The sequence below is a fragment of the Phascolarctos cinereus genome, unplaced genomic scaffold (genome assembly GCF_003287225.1).
Source record: "Phascolarctos cinereus isolate Bilbo 61053 unplaced genomic scaffold, phaCin_HiC Scaffold_726;HRSCAF=1367, whole genome shotgun sequence".
Taxonomy (NCBI): domain Eukaryota; kingdom Metazoa; phylum Chordata; class Mammalia; order Diprotodontia; family Phascolarctidae; genus Phascolarctos; species Phascolarctos cinereus.
In genome coordinates this window covers 313035026-313055102 of record NW_027556098.1, presented here as the reverse complement: position 1 = coordinate 313055102, position 20077 = coordinate 313035026, and the positions used below count along the sequence as shown (strand labels likewise).

At 42.5% G+C, this 20077-nt stretch overlaps 1 protein-coding gene and 1 pseudogene across 2 annotated transcripts in view; both read left to right on the top strand.

Annotated features, from left to right (window-relative positions):
* Positions 1-20077, top strand: part of FCHSD2 (FCH and double SH3 domains 2) — a 356033-nt gene that overhangs the window by 314780 nt on the left and 21176 nt on the right. The window lies entirely within an intron of this gene.
* LOC144458207 (ELL-associated factor 1 pseudogene) lies at positions 2924-20065 on the top strand (annotated as a pseudogene).

Genomic DNA, 20077 nt, shown 5'->3' with positions numbered 1-20077 from the left:
AACACTTCCATAGTAGACATGTTGTGAAAAACTAACTCTATTTCCCTTAATCCTATCCTGCCCTCCCATTTATTCTATTCTTTCTTTTGACCCTGTCTCTCCTCAGAAGTATTTACTTCTGATTAACCCCTTTCCCAATCTGCCCTCCTCTCTTCATCCCCTGCTCTCTTGTCCCCCTTTCCCCCCTATTTTCCTGTAGGGTAAGACAGATTTCCATACCCAATTGAATGTGTATGTTATTCCCTCCTTAAGCCAAATCCTATGAGAATAAGATTCACTCATTCCCTCTCACCTTCCCCTGTTTCCCCTTCCACTGTAAGAGACTTTTCTGTTGTTTTTTTTTGTGAGATAATTTACCCCATTCTACCTCTCCCTTTCTTCTTCTCAATACAATCCTCTCTCATCCCTTAATTTTATTCTCCAGATATGACCCCTTAATCTTCAACTCACCCTGTGCCCTCTATCTATCTATCTACATATACATACATATAATTTTTTCCTCCAACTACCCTGATACTGACAAAGGTCTCATGAGTTATAAATATCATCTTTCCATGCAGGAATGTAAACAGTTCAATCTTAATAAGTCTCTTATGATTTCTCTTTCCTGTTTACCTCTTCATGTTCCACTTGAGTCCTGTATTTGAAAGTCAAATTTTCTATTCAGCTCTGGTCTTTTCATCAGGAATGCTTGAAAGTCCTCTATTTCACTGAATGACCATTTTTTCCCCTGAAGGATTATACTCAGTTTTGCTGGGTAGGTGATTCTTGGTTGTAATCCTATCTCCTTTGCCCTCAGGAATATTATATTCCATGCCCTGCGGTCCTTTAATGTAGAAGCTGCTAAATCTTGTGTTATCCTGATTGTGTTCCACAGTACTTGAACTGTTTCCTTCTGGCAGCTTGTAATATTTTCTCCTTGACCTGGGAACTCTGGAATTTGGCTACAATATTCCTAGGAGTTTTCCTTTGGGGATCTCTTTCAGGAGGAGATCTGTGGATTCTTTCAATTTCTTTTTTGCCCTCTGGTTCTACTATATCAGGGCAGTTTTCCTTGATAATTTCTTGAAAGATGATGTCTAGGCTCTTTTTTTGATCATGGCTTTCAGATAGTCCAATAATTTTTAAATTCTCTCTCCTGGATCTATTTTCCAGGTCAGTTGTTTTTCCAATGAGATATTTCACATTGTTTTCTAATTTTTCATTCTTTTGGATTTGTTCTACTGTGTCATGATTTCTCATAAAGTCACTATCTTCCAATTGCTCTATTCTAATTTTTAAGGAAGTATTTTCTTCAGTAAGCTTTTGGACTTCCTTTTCCATCTGGCCAATTTTGCTTTTTAGGGCATTTTTCTCCTCATTGGCTTTTTGGACCTCTTTTGCCATTTGGGTTAGGCTATTTTTTAAGGTGTTATTTTCTTCAGTATTTTTTTGGGTCTCCTTTAGCATCACTCTCAGTTTTTCCTCTACTTCTCTAACTTGCTTCTCAAAATCGTTTTTGAGCTCTTCCATGGCCTGGGACCAATTCATATTTTTCTTGGAGGCTTTGGATGTAGGGGCTTTGACTTTGTTGTCTTCTTCTGGTTGTATATTTTGGTCTTCTTTTTCACCAAAGTAAGATAATATAGTCTGACTCTTTTTGCCTGCTTGCTCATGATCCCGGCCAATTACTTGAGTTTTAAACTCTTTGTTAAGGTACGAATCTGCTTCCAATGTGGAGAATGTACTGTCCCAAGCTTCAGGGGTTTGTACAGCTGTTTTCAGAGATACTTGTAGGGACCTGTAAATTTTCAGTTCTTCCAAGGTGGTATGATAAGGGGCAAGGTGTTTACTCCTTTCCTGGCCTGCGACTACAAGTACTCCTTTCTGTCCTGTAACTGTGAGGAGGGGCTCCTCTCCACAACCACTACAAGCTCCACCAAGCCAGCGCTCCTCCTCACCCCAGCACCACTGCCCAGAACTGTGACCCAGATCCAAACATGGGCAAAGGAAGAGATTTCCTGCCTTAGCACTGGCAAAGAGATCCCTGCAATCCCTCTCTGATCAGCCACTGGATTCCCCCTCAGTCTGTGGGCCGGAAGCTCGGGAAGCAGCTCCCCCCCCACAGGGCCACGCTCTTGGGGAATGGAGCTGAAACCCCGCCTTCCTTTCTCAGGCACCGACAGAAACAGACTTTTCCCACTGACCTTCTAATTTGTCTTTGGCATTGGTGGATTGAGGAATCTGGAAACCTCCACAGCTGCTCGAGATTCAGTCCTCTGAGGCCTGCTCCAGGTTTGCTGCAGCCTGCGTGTCCACGCTGCGGCCTGTGCACCCACGCTGCGCTGCACTCCCAGCCCAGCGCGACACACCTTTCTGATCAATCATCCACGTTGTCCTGGGCTGGAAATTTGTTTCACTTTGTCTTTTTGCGGGTTCTGCTGCTTCAGAATTTGTTTAGAGCCATTTTTTATGAGTATTTGGAGGGGTTTGGAGGAGAGCTCAAGCAAGTCACTGCTTTCACTCCGCCATCTTGGCTCCCTCCACTACTTCTTTTATCCCCTATACCATTCAGTTGTCAGTAGCCCTTACTGGAAAAATCAAGGAAAGACCAAAATTAGAATTCCTGGAAGGTTCATCGTCTTCACATCTAGTTTGTTTTCCTGCTGGAAGAACATTTGCATGATGAAAGATAAAACTGCCATGTGGGTGTACATTTGTTGGCTTTGAATGTGTGTGGGAAGATTTTATGTCAGATTTATTTCTAATTCACTATTAGCTGTAATGATGTAAGTGGGTGGCTCTTTTTTTGACTGCTTCTACAGACTCAAATCAGTGGCCAACTTGGCTTAGAAAAAAGGGAGGGTTGTTTTTGTTCTTGTTTTAATCTTTTTCACAGGACCGAAGGCTCTGGGCCAGGGAAGAGCCCTTCCCATTACTGGGGTGTGGTATCCCCTATTCATTCATATTGTGTAGTGCCTGGCTGTGGGTTGGAGAGAGTTCCAGATCTTTACCATGGTTGTGCCTTAGACAAGCAGCTTAACTTGTGTCTCTCTAGGCCAGGGCCTTTACAGAGGCTCAGTGGATTTCACCAATCTGTGACCTAACAGATCCTTGATGTGTTTACAGGACTCAAACCTGGGTCTTCTGACTGTAAATTTGGCACTAGTATGATGCCCTTCTTCCCACTTTTCCCATCATGCCAGCCTGGGCTCCCAGAGAATTTTGGCATTGGAAGAAGGAGGCACTCAGAGAGGAGCTGGTCCAACCCCTGTCTGAAGCACGCATCCCCCAACTCCTCATCCAGGCTCTCCCTGGTGACTTGCTGAGGGAGCTGTTCCGTTGGGCAGTGACACCAGAGCTCAAGAAATCGAATAGAGCTGTCACTTTGTAAGGTCACACATTTAGAGCTGGAAGGGATCTCGTAGACCACCCAGTATGACCTGAACATTTACAGTGGAGGAAATTGAGTCCTAGGGAGATGCCATGACTTGCCTAAGGTCACATAGGTCAGTGCTATATCATATTTTGCCCTCTGGAGGCAAATTCCTCTAATACCAAAATCCTCTTCCTCATGGCAACCTTTTAGATAATAGAAGGCAATGAAGACACCCTCTAAGTGTTCTCCTTCTGAAAAGTTTAACTTTTTTGTTAGACTTTGTAAGGTTTTTTTAGATTCATATGGCTTCCTTGACAAGACTCAGAGAAGCTGACAATAGTAATTATAAATATTTTCACAGTAATAAATCTTAAAGTCTCTCTAATTCTATAGCAATCCAAGTTTCAGTGAAGACTAGTGAAATGGGTCCAGACTTAAAAGCTGATATAGCCATGGCCATGTCTTATGTGTAGGAAAATGGTACTAAGCTGACTTTCCGTAGACTTGCTCTTTGATTTGCTTTTCTGGCTAATGGGGATAGATTTACACTTACAATTGACCCTTTGTTTGTAATTCTTCTTCAGGACCAACAATATGCATTTGTAAGACCACTGGCTGAAGTTAAATGCATTTGTAAATAATAGCTAATACTTATATAGCACTTACTGTGTGCCAGGCACTGTGCTAAGCACTTTACAGTTATTTCATTTGATTCTCACAATGCTGAGAGGTAGTTGTTATCATTGTCCCCATTTTACAGATGAGGAAACTGAGGCAGACAGATTAAGTGACTTGCCCAGTGTCACACAGCTAGTTAAATGTGCCTGAGACCATATTGTAACTTGGGTCTTCCTGACTGCAGGCCCAGTGCTCTATCCACTGTACCACCTAGCTGCCCAATTTCTAGCGTTGAAACCACGTAAAGATAATTATTTTCTACCCTGGTCCAACCTGTGTCCTTGGCTACATAAGTGCCAGCCTCTACACCAGAGTTTCATATTCTTTGAAAAGTGATATGCCACAGTGACAACTCCTCTGCTACCAGCTGGTTGTGAGCCAGGAGTGACCATGATTAGGATTATGGAAGCAAATCCCACTCTTCTTGCCTTCCCTGATAAGACCATATTTGGAATGTGCCATACAATTCCAGGTACTTCATTTTAGGGAGGATGTTGACAAGTGGGAATGCTTCTAGAAGAAAATGACCTAGATGGCAAGGGGACTGGAGACCAAGCTGACAAGAACTAACTTCAGAAACTGAAGATGTTTAGATGGATAAAGAAAAGATCTGCTGAAAAGCATCTCAGTCTTTAAATATTTGGGGAAGAGAAGGCAGACTGCCCAGAGAGCAAAACTCAGACCAGTGACAGAAGTCACAACAATGAGAACTGACTAAAGGACTGGACTTCCTCACAAAGTAGTGAATTTCCTCTCAGTTCAGGTTCTATTCAGGTGGATCATAGGATTATAAATTTAGAGCTGTAAGAGACACTGCGATGGTTGACCACTAAGCAGAGATGCTCTAAAGGAATTTCATGATACAAGTTGGTTTAGACAACCTCTGAGGTCTCTTCCAACTCTAATTCTGTGATTCTGATCCTCCTGATCGGGTTAGAAAGTATGTCTTGTTTTCCCAAGCACATGCAGGTCTCTCTGACTTACTTTGATTTGATAGCATCTGGCCCTCAGGCCTTTCCCCTAGATCACCCTGCCTTCGCAGCATGGTTGATCAGATTGGGCACAGGTCAGTAGTGTCCATCATCATAACCAGTGACTCTGCTGGTTTGGGTGGGTCTGGAAGGGGTTGTTACTTGGGCTTCTCCTCAAGTGTTTTCAATCAGTTTTTCCCTAGCTTGGTCGTCACACCCTCATTCTTTTACACAAGCCCAAAAGCTTCTCATCACTTTTCCCTTTTGAAGTCTGACACATAGCAGTTGGCCCAGTACCATGATAAATGCCAGTCCTTGAGCAAACTGGCAGGTTATGAAATGCAGGAGGTTAAAAATCTTGTTTCAGTTTCTCTGTATTTCCTCAGTGGTATTCAGTTCAAATTCACAGAAATGTAAATATACCTTTCTAACTTCTACCTAAAATGAAACAACTCCTCATCCACCAAATATATCCCATTGTCTCCTGCTTCTGTCCCTTTTCTCACACACTCCTTCCCCTCTCCTTTTCACATCAGACTACTAGCTCATCTTTTGAACTCGACCTTTTCTGAGAAAGCAGCCCTGATTTCTCCCCAAACCTCTCTGCCAGTCAAAAATTCTTTCCTTCCTTCAGCCTTACATGGCATTTGATAGATTTGTTGTGTGCTTATCATGTATTTTAAGTTGTATTTTAGTCTGTGTATAAGTCTTAATCTCCCCCATTAGATCATAAACTGTATGAAGGCAGAGACCGACTTATTGATTTATTATTTGTTGGAAAACAACTATGTGGTGCAGAGGGTAGAGTATTAGACTTGGGGTCAGGAAGACCTAAATTCAGATTCTACCTCAGACCCTTAGTAATTGTATGATCCTGGGCAAGTCATTTGATCTCTCTCAGCCTCAGTTTCTTCACCTGTAAAATGAGATAATAATAGCACCTCCCTTTTGGAGCTGTTACGAGAATGAAATAAGATACCATTTGTACAGAGCTTTGCAAACCATAATGTGCTCTGTCATTGCTCATTATTATTTATAAAGTTATCTTCCTCACAACTCTTCTGAGGTTTGTAGTATAAGTACAACAGATGATAAAACTAAGACTCGGAGAGGGGAAATGATCAGGTCCTCAATCTCACTTATGAGATGTGTGGCCCTGCTCAGGTCATTCTCTGCACTTCAGTTTCCTCACCTGTAAAACTAATAGAATGATGCCTGCATTACCCATTCATGGGCTTGTTACAGGGAAAGCACTTTATAAAATTTTTGACTGTTCTAAAAATAGGAATCATAAATGTTTTTCTTTGTATTTCCCCCATTGCTGAGAACATAACCCTACAATACCATAGTAGGCATTTGATGTTTGCCAAACTATGTTGAATTGGTATAAGCCTTTTGACAGACCAGTTGAGAAGAAGAGCCAAGAATAACTATTTGGGGACAGATATCATTTGGAACTTGATGTCCTCTTTGCAGTTAGTGCCATCCCTCCCATTGGATATACTTTCAGAGTGTTCTGTTAAGGCAGATAATTTCATCTATGAAAGGAATTCTCTCCCACAGCTCAGTCCTTCTAAGCTTGCACCTTCACAGCTCTTCCTATGTTTTGAAATATTTTCCTCTGCTGATCAAGCCCTTCCTCCCAGACCTTCCATTGCCCTTTGTACCACTCCAATGCACTTCTCTTACAGCATTCTCTGTTTAGTTCTCTTTTTTCATGTCTTGCCCCACTACTTCCTTGTGCTGTGCGGGCAAGGAACATGCCTTATGTAAGCTTTGTATGGATTTCAGCCCGTAACTCAGTGTTCTATGCTGAGGATGCACCTTGTGGAACCTAAATTTGCCTAGAACTGAACGAAAGCATGTTGGCCCAAGGTAGACTGATGCTGGCCTGATATTCTTCTTGCCTACTTCTCAGTTTGAGCGGTAGACGAAATGAGAAGGGGGCAGACAGGGTCTCCTCATGGTGACAGTCAGCTGGCTCAGGAGTTGGTGGAAGAAACGTACAATTTGGGGACCAAATTATTTGTTCCATTGTAGAAGCCAACAAAAGCTTCAGTCATCATGTTAGAATTTAGTGCCATCTGGAAAATGTAGTTAAGACCACAGTTATGTATTTAACAGCATAATTGGGAAATGTTCACACTGCCCAGAAGAAGATTATTATTTTTAAAATATGATACAGTCTGTTTACTTATAAAATGGCAAAGGAACATGGACATTGACTCACTACTCTCAGTACTACAGAGGTCATTCAACAAGTATTTGTTAACTGCCTCCTCTGTTTAAGGCCCGTGGCTTAGCACTGAGGGAGAGGAGATGACAAAGGAGACACTGTCCGCCCTCCTGAAGGAATGCACATCCTGGTGGGAGACAAAACACACACAGACAACGCACTCCGCATTTTTTGTAGTGCTGTCCATGAGGCCTGTGACCCAGGGCGGTGAGACAATTCCTACAAGGAAGAAGGTAGAGCTAGCCCTGGGGACTGGGAAAGGCTTTGTGCAGGAGGGAGTGCTGGTGAGAGAGAAGCAGCATGCTACCATGGAAGAAGTGCTGTATGGAGCCAGAAGACCTGGGTTCGAGGCCCAACTCCAGTACTTCCCAGCTGTGTGGTTGTGAGCTAACAGCTTCACCTCTGAGCTTTGGTTTCCCTCTTTTGTAACGTAGAGGTCAAAATTCTTGCCCTCCCAACATCACAAGATCATTGTAAGGAAATTGCTTTGTAGGCTGTAAAGCACTGTAGAAATGGGAATTAGTCATCCGGCCAATGTCTGGTCCTGGAATTTCATCAGCAAAGGGTAAAGGTGTCATGTTCTTGGCCTACACAGAGCTTCTACGTGTAGCCATTTGAGTGTGACACACCCAACACAGGGACGCTTATGTGACCAAACTCTCTCTACCAATGAACACCAGCCATTTCTCTGCAGTTTAGAGTCTTAGAAAGGGGCCTCGAGGACTAAGGGACTTGTCCAGGTTCACATAGCCAGTTTATATCATGGGGAGAACTTGATTCCCGGTGTCCCCAGATTCACTAAGCCTCACTGCCTCTTATTCATTATTAGTGATCAGTAATATCATTATTGGAGAGGGCCATGAATGGCACCAAGAACTCACTGCTGGACTGCAAGGAGTACAACCTGCCCAGCAGGAGCTTCAAGAAGAGGTCCATCTTCCCACACCATCCTCCATGATTTTAAACCAACGTCTATGAACATGTCATATGAAGGAGAACTGCAAGTTGACAAAGAAGATGACGTCACTGGGTTAACACCTCCAATGACTGTGTTCAAAGGAAGCAAAAGAGCATATCAGAAAGACTTGTTCTCGTCATTAATCATGATGCTGTTGAATATGTGTTGGAAAAGCTCAGTAGCAGCATTCAGGTCAAGAAAACAAGAGCAGAGGTGCAGAATCCAGGCCCAAATGAAACAGCCCTCTGCTTGGATACCACCCTTCCTCTACCATTTAGAGCCCCACTGAAACCACAGGTGGTTCAAAAACCTCCCTGGGAAACGTTATGTAACGCTGCACGTGAACCTCAACTGGATGACATTAAGAGAGAGCTGAGAGCAGAGGTTGAAATGATTGAACAGATAGGTGGTAGCAGTGGGAGCAGTTCATCAGATTCCAAGAGCTCCTTGGGTGGTGGTGATGAAGATGACCCCAGTAGCCAAGGGGAAGAGCTGCCCCACCCGCCAGGCCTCACCCTCAACCTCCTCACTGGCACTTCATTCACAGAAACCCTGTGGCCATGGCACTAGCCGACCCCCAGGAAACAACCAGCTGATGAACACCCTATGAAATGACTTAATATTGAGTGCATCAGGCAGTGACATCGATGGACTAGCAGTGGGACACTAGCAGAAAGCCTGTGCCCAAGGAGAGTGGTTGGGGAATGAGTGATCACTGAGGAGTTTGAGGGGAGATCCAAGCCCTCACAGATGTCAAGCAGGAGTGCACTTGTATATGGTTTGTGAATAATCTCTTTTAAAAGTTTCTCCTAGCTCTGTAAAGTAGATAACTGCGAGGGTTTTGTTGTTGGTTATTGTTGTGGATGAAAATCCTGAACAGTTGGGGGAGTGAGGGTGTCTTGGTTATTCAAAGGTTGAGTGATATGCATCCTTGGCAGTCTCTAGTTTGGACGTGTCATCTGCATTGCTGAAGCAAATTATTTGACCTTTGGGGAAAGGCACTCCCTGAGTATGTTAAAACCTCTTCAAATCATTGACCATGTGGAGATGAAGGCTGTAGCCCCCCTTGCCTAATTAGACCTGACAGGCCAATGGGGACAGACTTGGGCATAGACTTTCAGTGGTAGAGAGAACATTGTATGTGATCTAGTCCAAGGCCTTCTTTTTAGGAGGGAAGGCTTAAAGAGGCAGAGGCACATAGCTAGTCAATAAGAGATATGGTAGTAAGACCCAAGGCTCTAGCCCTTTCTCTATTGTGCCATAATGCCTCCCACTATATTAATTAACCAAATATTTATTGAATACCTGCTGTGTGAAGGTGTCTGTGTACATAGAGCAAACAGATACAGTACATAGAAAGTACCTATGAAAGTCACCACTACCAGTTTACTTCTTGTTTGATTTTGAGCTAGTAAAGTTGGCTGTGTACAGAACAGAAGAACCCCATATGTAGGTGCAGTGACTGGATGAAATTGGAGGTTTGAGTACTGAGTTGTCAAGGGAAACCCATGAGCCCATGGTCATCTTTCATTAGACATAATTGATTCAATGGATTTTTCCTGGAAAGACTTATTTGAACTGATGCTAGATGAAGTGAGCAGAACCAGGAGAACATTGTACACAGTAACAGACACATTGTGGGATGACTAACTTTCATAGACTTGGCTCTTCTCAGCAATGCAAGGATCTAAGACAACTCCAAAAGACTCACAATGGAAAATGCTGTCCACATCCGGAGAAAGAACATACTATTTGCTCTCTCTTTTTTGTTCTGTTTTGTTTCTTCTTTCTTGTGGTTCCTCCCATTGGTTCTGATTCTCCTTTACAACATGATTAACGTAAAAATGTTAAGTTATCATAAAAATGGAATTATTCTAGTGTGGTATAGTAAATGGCATTTTGGAAACTGAGGTATAGGTTGAAGTAAAAGACCAGTAGAATAAAGATCACCACTTGCCATATTCCCAATCACTTTTTCTCAAGTTCATTTTAACAATTTAAAGATGTCTGGCTATGTGATTACAATTTCTAAAATCTTGTGCCTGGCATTTTTTTTTAATTTTTATTTTTTAAATTTTTTTTTCCATATGCTTTTGAGTTGAAAATTTTTCTCCCTTTTTCTCCCCAAGACGGCGCACAATCTGACATAGGCTTTACGTTTACATACCCGTTAAACATATTTTCACATTAGTGAAGTTGTAAGTAAAAATTAAAACCAATAGGAGGAACCATCATAAAAGTGAAACAAAACTCAACAGAAGGTAAAAATAAGTGAGAGCAATTTGACTTCCATAGTTCTTTCTTTGGATGTGGACAGCATTTTCCATCCCGAGGCCTCTGGAGATGTCTTAGATCCTCATAATGCTGAGAAGGGTTCAGTTTAACATTCTTAGTCATTGCATAATATGGCTGCTGTTGTATACAAAGTCCTCTTGGTTCTGCTCACTTCACTCAGCATCAGACCATACAAGTCTTTCCAGGTTTTTCTGAAGTCAGCCTGTTCATCATTTCTTATAGCACAATAGTATTTAGCATTTCTTTTCATAGAGTAGAAATATGCATGTTTACATTTATGTAAAATATTTGCAGTGTAAAGTTTTATGGTTTACTCTTTTTAAAAAAAATTACTATATTTAAATAATAAATTAAAGTCAGCAATCCTTATACACACACACACACACACACACACACACACACACACACACATATCATTATTGACAATTATTATTGGACTTTGAATGGTAGGGAGGTTTTGAGTAAGGATTGATTTGGAGATAAAGTGTTCTAGGAAGAGGGTAGTGTGGAAACAAAGACACAGACTTACACTGTTGTGAATGAATGCTGTTGTGTGTAGTGTGCAGTATTGGCCAGTGAGAGAGGAAAGGAGCCCAGTCACCATATTTTTGCTGGAAGACATTTGAATGTATAATGACTGATCAGTGGCCTGGTGGCTGAAACCAGAGCGTGTATGTTTTTTTTAAATCATAATCCCTTCTAAGTAATCATAGATAATACTTATGTAGTCCTTCATGGTTACAAAGTATTTTCATACACATCACATTTGATGCAGAATATTATTATCTCCATTTTATGGATAAAGGAAACAGACTCGATGAGGTCCTCACTTGTTGGATATATAGTACAGGGCTTCCTGTTCAGGGATGGATTAGAGGAGATAGCCAGAGATGGAAGTGGAGTCAGAAAACTTGGGTTTGAGCAACATGTATATCTTGGGTGAGTTACTCCCCCTCTCTGTCTCTCAAGGTTCTCATCCATAAGGTAAGAGGGTTGGACTAGATTTTTTCTCACTTCCTTTGCAGCTCTAAATTCTGTGATCCTATGGACTTCTGAGTCCCTTTTAATGGCTGAGGGCAAGTGATTTCTTGAACCCAGAATTTCTGGCTCCAGGTCCAGGATTCTTTGCATGATGCCAGACTCCTTTCCAAGTAAAAACATAGGTGAGACTGTGTGGATCTCCCCATAACCCCTTTCCTATCACAACTTGAGGTTGTATAGCCTGACTTTCAGCTGTATTTAGGGAAGGTTGCAAACCTGGAACTGAGCCAGGCCCCCAAAAATGGCTGACATTTTGTAAAGAGAGATGAACTCCAGGAAAACATGACCTAGATACAAATTCTTGGTGTTAAATTTATTGTGAAGAACAGTTCTAATGATTTGAATAAGAGGTTAGAAAAGGTTAGATGCATTTAACGCCTCAGTCACTGGCTTTATTTTCTTCCGTGTCAGTAGTCCCTGAGAGTCGTTGCTGTCTAATTGGATGGGTTTTTAACTATTCACTGAAATTTGACCTCCAGAATAAAATATAAATTCCTTAACTGACCATCCAAGAAGGCTTCTACAGTCTGGCTTATAGCTAACCAATCTAGCCTCATCTCACGGTGCTTTTCTTTCATTCTAGCCAAACTGAGCTATTCACTATTCACTCATCTCCTTCTATTTTCTTCTGCCTCTGAGTGACTCATTCCCCTTTCTCTAATGCACTCCCTCCTCCTCATCTCTCCTTGCTGAAATCTTTTCCTTCAGGGCTCAGATCATGTGCCATGTCAACCATGAAGCTTTCCTTGATCTCCCTCTCCTCCCCCCAGCCCCTTCATAGTGTCTCTAGCATACTTTTGTCTGGATCCTGTTTTGTGCTCCTATAACATTCCACCTTGTATCAGATTTATTTGTATGCATGTTATAGAACCATAGGATTTAAAGCTGGAAAAGGTCATTTGGTCCGCCCACATCTTATAAATGAGAAGGTTGAGACCCAGAAAGAGGATGTCTTCTGCCTAACAATCACATGAGCGTTATTGACAAACCTGGGCTCTGAATCCAGGCTTTCTGATGCCAAACCCGGTGCCCTTCCAGCATCTCTTCTAAGCCTCCTGACATTTGAGCTCCTGGAGACCAGGGTCTATGCCATTTCTATCCTTGCATCCTGGAGCCAACTGGAGGGCCTAGAAAAAGCAGATGCTTAATAAATGTTCACTATAATTCAGAGACTCCCTCTTTTTGTGGTGGTGGTGGTGGTGGTGGTGGTTGTTGTTGTTGTTGTGAGGCAGTCGGGGTTGAGTGATTTGCCCAGAGTCACACAGCTAGTGAGTGTTATGTGCCTGAGGTCAGATTTGAACTCAAGTCCTCCTGACTTGAGATTGGGCTGGAGCTCTGTCTACTGTGCCATCTAGCTGCTTCTCCCCCACCCAGAGACTCACTCTTGAAGGCAGCAAGCAAGACCAGAATGATCCAGGTTTAGAAAGGCTTAAGAAAGGAATTTTCCCTTCTAGACACTCCCTCTGACTATGCTGTCATTCCTCTCCCTCTGGGTGCCAGACAGATATCAACCCCTGGGCTGCTAACATAGGTCTTTCAACAACAGCAGTGCTATGGTGAGAGAACATCTCTCCCATACCTCTCCTTTCACAGATGAGGAAACTTGTACTAACTCCTATTTATTATGTTTACAGCAGAGGTGTTGCACTCACAGCCAGCAAAACTCCCAAGTGTAACCCAAACCAGGTGAAAATATAATCGGGAAATGTTTAACAAAATTAACAAAAATACAGTACAACATAGATAATGTTAATTTGTGGTTTTCTTAGTCAATAAATAAACAGCCTGCAGGGATCCATTTATGTTTGAGTTCAACTCTGGTTTATAGTTAAGCTTTTCTCTGGTCAGCCTGGTGAAGTAGTACAAATATTTATCTCCTTTCTGCAGGTGAGTGAGACTCATTTGTCTGAGACCATACAACTAATAAGGAATTTTGGGTTTTGGAAATAATAAAAATCTTAGATCTGGAAGGCTTCGGTGTCATCACTGCCAACTCTTGTCTGAAGCATGGATCCCCTCCACAACTTGTTTTAAAAGTAGTCATGCAGATTGTTTGAAGCCCTTTAGGGTAGAGAAATATGCTAATCATGACTATGGCATCCAGTCAGCAGCTGTGAAGTTTTTTCTGTGGGAAAGTAAGAGAGTCAGGATTCGAACACAGGTCTTCTGACTTTTAACATTCCCTGCACTACACCACGCTGCCTGCCTCTCTGTTCTCTTTCTTCTGATTATCTTTTGTTTTCATACCATAGTCTGGGGTAATTAATTACTTCTAGGCCTTTTCAAATGCTGTGTGGCTGGCTGATATCAGGATTCTCACAACTCCGTGATATTTTCCCATCATCACCATCATTCATTAACTTGAGGGGAGGGCAACACCAGGCCTGTATTCCCTCTGACTGCAGCTTTGTTGTAGTCAACTGTGAAATGAGCTAGTGGAGGAGAGGTTTAGCCAGAGAGCCACCCTTTGGAATGAAGATTCCCAGATCCCTTCCCCACTTCACTGTCCATTGGTGATAACAGTGCCCTGCAGCTGTCATTGATGTGAATGGGAGACGTTCACAGAGGCTGTCCCCCAGCCACCCTGAGGGACTGAGGCAGCATGGTATGGATGAAGGAGCATCAGAGTGAGGTAGGGAAAGCTGAGCTCACATCTTAGCTTCATCTGTCCTCCCTACCGGGCTTTCTGGGCCCATGAGCAAGGCCCTTCTCACTGATGCTCATTTTCCTCCTCTGTCCAATAGGGTTGAGGACATACTTGTATCAGCTGCTTCTCAGGGCTGTTATGAAGAATGTGTTTTGTAAACCTGAAAGCACTGTGAAAACAGAAGATAGTATTATTAGTCACCAAGGGCTCAAAGAACATGATAATGTTATAGTAGCTGTCAAGAAACATGGTTTTAGCTGCAGGAAAGAAGGGATGAGAGTCAGAGTCCTTAAAGAAAAAGTTCTAGTTCACAAGATCAGAGAGAGAAGATAAGAAAGTGATTTTTAGAAATCAGCATGTGAAAAGCAGCAGTGTTAGGGAAAGTCCCAATGTAAGAGGAAGAGATGACCCAGCATGCAGCACCTTGGCAGACTGGAAGAAGAGTTTTCCTGAGTGGGAGCTCACACATGTGTATGTACACATGCAAACACATGCACACACAATGCCCAGCCCACTCCACCCTGAGCTCCTTCTGCTACCACTATACCCTGGTCATCCCTTCTTTGAGAAATAGAAAATTTACTCCAACCAGGCAAATGACGACCAGAAAAGAAACAAGCCATGTTTCATACCAGAAATGAAATGTTGTTACCAAAATGAAATATTCTCCCTGGTGGAATTGAGGCCCCAGGCCAGAGGACCAGTGCAGGCAAGGAAAAATGCCACAGATATTTTTGGAAACAAGCATTTTTTTCAGTTTTCACTGGGTTTCATAAAAGGTCTAGATGGAATCTTCATTGTCATCTTCATTGACAGTCATGCCTATAATGTGCTAGGCAATTCAAGGAATGTAGGATAACACAGAGGAGACTTATTTAGTTTTAATTAATTTTCAGGGGTAGGTTCCAACAGAAACATAAATCTTACGTGACAGTGTGGCTTTGGAGCCACAAGACAACTCATATTCCAGAATGCTGTTACTGGATGAGGCTGCTTAGAAAATAGAATGTCAAAGATGGGAGGGACCTCAGAGACCATCTAGTCTGAAAAACTGAGCCCCAACAAAGGAATACCTCTGCTCATAAGGGCTTGTAAGTAGAAGAGCCAAGACTCAAACCTAGTTCCTCTCACTCCAAGTCACCATGTTGCTTCAATAATTCTCTAGTACATTAAGGTTTGCAAAATATTTTCCTCGCTACAACCCTGTGAGGTAGGCCATATGTGCATGATTGTCTCCACTTCAGGAGGAGGAAGCTTAGGTCAGGCTCAGAGTGACTTACTCATCAGGTCACAGAATGAAGATTTGGCATAACCAGGACTTGAATCAAATCTTCCAATTTCAAAAGCTGTACACTACACTGTGCTCATTCTTATTCATCTCTATTAAATGGTGCAATTCTTCATTGAAAGGAAATGGATAGGGGCATTAGGTGGTCCAGTGGATAGAGCACCAGCCCTGGAGTCAGAAGAACAGAGTTCAAATCCAACCTCAGACACTTGACACTTACTAGCTGTGTGACCCTGGGCAAATCCCTTAACCCCACTGTCTAACAAAAAAAAGAAAAAGAAAAGAAAAGAAATGGATAGAATCCCAGAACCAAGGCTGGAGCAACTGCTCTAGAAATACTTAATGCTACCGCTGATAACACATCTGATGCCAGTTCCTTGTCCCTTTTAAGCTCACAGACTAGTAAATTATATAGGACATGTACATAATTAACTATGATGAACATAAGGATGGAAAATAGAGAAAAGTTCAACATAATAGGAAGTTTCACAAAAAGAAAAGATGACTTCTAACAGTGGGCTCAGGGAAGGCTTCCTACAGAAGATGATCTTGGAACTAGGCCTTGAAGCAGAGAAAGGATTTCAGCAAGTTACACTGAGGACAATAAGCCATTCCACGTAAAGGAAGCTGGAGCTTCTTCAGCTAAGTCAGGAAAGCAGAAAAGGGCAAGGGAGTGGGAAGGCATACATTGAGGCAAAAACTTGGAGCATGAGAAGGGGATTTATTTTCTGGATGTATTACTCACCCTTCCCCTACCAGGTAAGTCTTCTCTTACAATAAAAATTTTAAAAGAAAATAATCAGAACTGATACTGATGGCATCTGACCTTGTACACCCTATGAAATGAAGGGAGAAAGGCATTTTCTTTACTCTTCTCCAGGGCCAAGCTTAGTGATTACCATTAGGTTGTGTTGCTTTTATTTTACTGTTTTTTGTGTTAACATGGTAGCCATGTATCTTATTTTCCTCAGTCTTTGTTATTTTATGTGAGGCTCCCCATGCGTCTCTGAATTCTTCATATTCATTATTTCTTTTTTGGTACTGTAATATTTCATTACATTCATATGCTACAGTTTGTTTAGCCATTCCCCAGCTGATGGACATCTACTTTGTTTCCAGTTCTTTGCTACCACAAAAGGTACTACAGTCAGTGTGTGTGGTATGTGTGTGTGTCTGTCCTCCTAGGGATGATAGGGAGCCACTTGAGTTTATTAAGCAGGCAGAGGGGGTGGCCCTTGGTCAGAGCTGTGCTTTAGGAAAATCACTTTGACAACTGAGTGGAAGATGGACTGAAGTGGGGAGAGAATTGGGTCAGGAAGACTAACCAGCAGGCCATTGCAGTAGTCTAGGCATGAGGTGGATGGGTCTGTACAAGGGTGGTAGCAATGTAGAGGAAAAGGGTATATGGAAAAATACTGTGAAATTAAAATTGACTGGCTCTGGCAATAGATTGGATATGGGGGTGGGGATGGGGGAAGAGAGAGATCAAGGAGTCAAGGATGACACGTAGGTTGTGAGCCTGGGGGCCTGGATGGATGTTCTTGACAGCAATAGGCAATTTTGAAAATGAGGCTAGTTTTGGGGGAAAGACAATGAACTTGTTGAATTTAAGACATCTACAGGACATCTGGCTCTGAGGTGTCCAATGGGCAGTTGGAAATGTAAGGCTGGAGGTGAACAGAGAGATTAGGGTAGCAGGACTCCTCTCTTAGGGCTAGAGCTGGGTGTAGGGACCTGGATAGGGTCAGGACCTGTGGTTACTATCTCCCACTCTTGCTTCTGGACATCTGTTTCTGCCGATCATCCCTGACCTGAGGAGCTAGAGCCTCTGGAGATTGCATGCCTGCCCATGCCCACCTGTTTTTAAAGGTTACCTAGATCCCCTTCTTCAAAGTCTCCTCTACTTCAACCCTTGGGTCTAGTTCACCATGGTGATTCAGTCTTCAGCCAGGATCCAGAGCACTTGTTTGCACTACCTTATCTGTTAAAGAGTCCCTGAAGACATGAACCAAGAGATGGTGAAGGCAGATTGTGCCTCAGCAAAGATCCTGTAAGAGAATTTCTGGGCTCCTGGTTTTAGCCAAAAGGGAGCTCTGACCACTGTTGAAGAATTAATTAATTAGTCCTACCATCTTTGGTTTGGAACAGGACCTGTCAGCCCAAAGGGAAAAAGAGGAAACCATGGCTAGGGAAAGTGATGTGTTTATTGTCAAGCTGAAGCAGCTAAAGTGAATGGCCTCCCCATTCACTTTTATCATTGATGATCCTTCAAGGATCATCAGTTTTGTGGAGAATTCATCCCTTTGAAAGATGATGCCTTTGTGACATGTTGGCGCTCAAGACAGAAGAGCCTGAAGAGAAATCCACTGGCCCTGTGGGAGATTACAGTGTCACAATCCAACACAAAGGTCCCTGAGTGCAGCCTTCCTGCGACATCTCCCATGTTAAAGACGTTATCATCATTGATTAGAGAAATGCAAAGCAAAACAGCTCTGAGGTACCACATCACACCTATCAGATTGGCTAACATTGCAAAACAGGAAAATGATAAATTTTGGATAAGATGTGGGAAAATTAGAACACTAATGCATTGTTGGTGGAGTTGCAAAATGATCCAACCATTTTGGAGAGCAATTTGGAACTATGCCCAGAGGGCTATAAAAATGTGCATATCCTTTGACCCAGCATTAGCACTCCTAGGGCTATTTCCCAGAGAGATCATACAAATGGGAAAATGAACTACATGTACAAAAACATTTATAGCAGCTCTTTTTCTGGTGGGAAAGAATTGGAAATTGAGAGGATGCCCATCAGTTGGGGAATGGCTGAACAAGTTGTGGTATGTGAATGTAATGGAATAAATACTATTGTGCTATGAGAAATGATGAACAGGCTGACTTCAGAAAAACCTGGAAAGACTTATATGAACTGATGCTGAGTGAAATGAGCAGAACCAGGAGAACGTTGTACACAGTAGCAGCCACGTTGTACGATGACTAATATTGATAGACTTAGTGCATCTTAGCAATACAAGGATCTAAGACATCTCCAAAGGCCTCATGTTGGAAAATGCTATCCACATCCAAAGAAAGAACTACGGAGTTTGAATGCAGATCGAAGCATACTATTTGCTATTTTTTTTCTTCTGTTGTGTTTTGTTTCCTCTTTCTGGTGGTTACTCCTATTGGTTCTAATTCTTACTTACGACATCACTAATGTGAAAACATATTTAATAGGAATATATATGTATAGCCTATATCAGATTGCACACCGTCTTGGGGAGGGAGGTGAGGAGGGAGAAGAAGAAAAATTTAAAACTCAAAAGCTTATTGAAGTGATTGTTGATAATTCAAAATAAATTAATTTTTTTTAAAAAGAAACATGGGAATGAACTTTAGTGTGAGTTCCTATTTTCCTTTTTACGTTTTCCCTGTCCCTCATTCCTCAGATATAAGGAAGATATCCTTCTTTCTCTAAGGGATGGGGCTCAGAGATGTTTCTAACTAGACTTGAAGAAATGGAGGAGACAGGGTTAGGAGTTGGTGTCGTACAAGAGACTCACCGTGGCTTTCGGATGGTAGCAAAGCCTTCCTTGCAGGAGGGATAAGAGGCCAGGGATCATGAAGAACAAGAGGTTGCCAATAAAATTGTCACTTTCAAAAAAAAGCAACAACTAAGTAAAAATATACTTCACAGCAAAGAATAGCAGCCCCTGTTCGAAAAAGAAGCTTTGGATTTATAAGAAGGTAGAGTTTGAAAAGGCAGGTGATTGTTGCCTAGTGGGAGAGAGGATAGAGAGCTGGGTCAAAGCATCGTCTCTCGTATGCACTAGCTGTGTGACCCTGGGCAGGTACCTTCTTTTTCCTTTCTGCAACTCTCAAAGACAGAGAAGGTACTCCCTGATCCTCATGGGTAGAGGGGATCCCCTCCCCCCCAGCCATGTGCTGCCTAAGGGCATGTCTTATGGTACTCAGAACTGACAGTGATAAAGCATTCCAAGCTTTACAGAAGACTTTGTTTACATGTACATTTACCTTTACATCTCCTGCTTGGATCATCAGAGCTCCATGAGGTTAAACAGTGTGTTGATTTTACCTCCCTTTCCAGGTGAGAAAGCTCAGTCTCAGAGGAATGCATTGCCCTGTCCAGGGTCATGGAGCTAATGAGTAACAGAACAGGCAGTGAAGCCCAAGGCTTCACTCTGCTGCCTCCCAAATGAGCAAACCCCAAGGTCCCTGACCCTTCCTGGGCTGTGGCCTTGTCCGAGTGGACCTTTGCATCAAGATTCAGATGAGGAGGGTGGTATAGCAGGCAGGAACGCCATGCAGACCCTTAGTAGGCAGCCCTGAAGGATGCTGCAGTAAAGACCTTGAGAGTGGATAATATCTTTACTCTGAGTATTCAGGAGAAAGTTCAGTGACTCTCTAACTTGTTAAGAACAAGCTGGAGTCACACTGTTTACCCTGCGCCACCCATTTCTCCCCCTGGATCGGTGAATCGAGACTTCAGAATTCCTCACTCATTACCAAACTTTCCTTTTTTTGTCTCAAACAGTTCTGTGAAACAAGAAAACTAGCATTTTTCTTTTCTTGTTTTTCCCCTCTA